At 41.4% G+C, this 1,820-nt stretch overlaps 1 protein-coding gene across 1 annotated transcript in view; it reads right to left on the reverse strand.

Moving 5' to 3' along the window:
• Nucleotides 1-1,820, reverse strand: part of NME7 (NME/NM23 family member 7) — a 259,766-nt gene that overhangs the window by 256,555 nt on the left and 1,391 nt on the right. The gene's annotated exons all lie outside the window — the stretch shown is intronic.

The following is a 1,820-nucleotide window of genomic DNA, read 5'->3' on the forward strand; positions in this document are numbered from 1 at the left end:
ACCCCCCTTCCCTCCTGGTATCGCCACTGTCAGTTTATTTTAAAAATTAGAGAAAACCCATGTGTTGTACATAATCCATTACTCTTGAATACACAACCACAGATTAAAGTACAGCAATCCTCACGCCTATTGAGTCTCAGCTGGAAAGCAGACCAATGAATCGAATTAAATGAAGAAAAAGGCATGACCACCATGCTATAGCTGTTGTATGCCCTTGAGTCGATTCTATGATTTTGTAGCAACCCTTTTTTACTAACTCTCACACATATCCGTAAATTCCACCAATGAGCCCTGTGGATTCAAAGGTGAACCACTTGGCTGCAAACTGAAAGGTCAGCTCCAACCCCCCGGCTGCTTGGAGGGAGAGTGATGTAGCAGTCTGCTTCCGTAAGGGTGACAGGCTTGGTGTCGGTGTGGGCCATGTCTACTCTGTCCTCGATAGCACACAGCAACCACTTCCTTCAGTGATCCCTACTTTTAATCACTCCACAAATGCCAAAAAACCTCCCAGACAATACAAAATATGAGCCATAGGAATCAGATCTGATCAAGATGACAAGGAAAACTTTATTTTCAATCTAATTCAGTCTGGTCTCAAAAAAATTGCAAACTCATAAATGTAGGGATTGAAACATAAAATGCCAGCTTAGTAATAAAGTTTTCCTACTGAATGTCAATTTTCAATATCAAAAGTCCTTGTCTTCTATTTAGTCCTATCTTTAGCAACATCTCTAACTGGTTATATCTCCTACATCAAAACTGAAGGGAAGTCAGTATGACAAATGGTGGCTTTGATCAACCACACAGAGGAAATAATAAAGAGATACACATGGAAGGCAGTTTTTCTACTACACACAAAGAGCCATAAGCAAAGGAAAGGAGACGGGCAGAGATATCAGTCAGCCAGAAACACTTCTCCCAGATGTACCAGGTATTTCCAATGATGTAAACCCAACAAAGTTCTGCAGGGTACTCCCTGGAAACACTCACTGTTAGAGGCAACAGTACAGCACTCATTACCACCGTGAACAAAAATAGGTAAGGTTCCTTGTTTCACAATTTCTTTGTTTATCTTCTTTCCTACAACATTCACTTTATCTTTGTTCAATTTATCAGTCAATACTTACCAGATATTGGTGCATTATGTCTGCATATAGACTTCTATGGCAGATATTAGTTATAAACAATCTAAACAGCAATGTTCCTGCCAACTAGATCAAAGGCCAGTATTTGAGAATAGGGAGGAAATGAAAAAGAGTAAGAATCAATACAAAATTTTGAACTGTTATCCATTAATTCATTCAGCAAATGTAGATACGATGATTATAATGCATAAAACTGAATTGGGCTACTGAAAATTTTCGACACTTCTAAAACATGGGATAGAGACCTAAAGCCGATCTGTAGACAATGGAACATCCCCCCACAAGGGGTCTCAGGGAAGGGATGAGTCAATCAGGGTACAGCAGAGCATGGATGGATCACACGATATTCCTCTGGTTCCTTGAGGCTTCCTCACCCCCCACTGTCATGAACCTAGTGCTGCTTCTCACTCTGGACTGGACCGGAACATTACACAGGTATAGACAAGAGATCAAGCCCACATCACATGGAACTCAGGAATAGGAATGGGAATAGCAATACCAAAAGTGAGGAGGAAGGGGGAAGAGGAGGAGAGGTAGGGGGATCTGATGGCAATGACTGGCACATAACCACACATACCCTCCAGGGGGAAGAATAACAGAAACCAGAGGGGAAGGAAGACAGCAGTCGGTGTGAGGTATGAAAATAATAGTAATGTATAATCTATCAAGGGGCCA

The sequence above is a fragment of the Echinops telfairi genome, unplaced genomic scaffold, assembly GCF_000313985.2.
Source record: "Echinops telfairi isolate 266 unplaced genomic scaffold, ASM31398v2 ScPeMD7_7424;HRSCAF=8462, whole genome shotgun sequence".
NCBI lineage: Eukaryota > Metazoa > Chordata > Mammalia > Afrosoricida > Tenrecidae > Echinops > Echinops telfairi.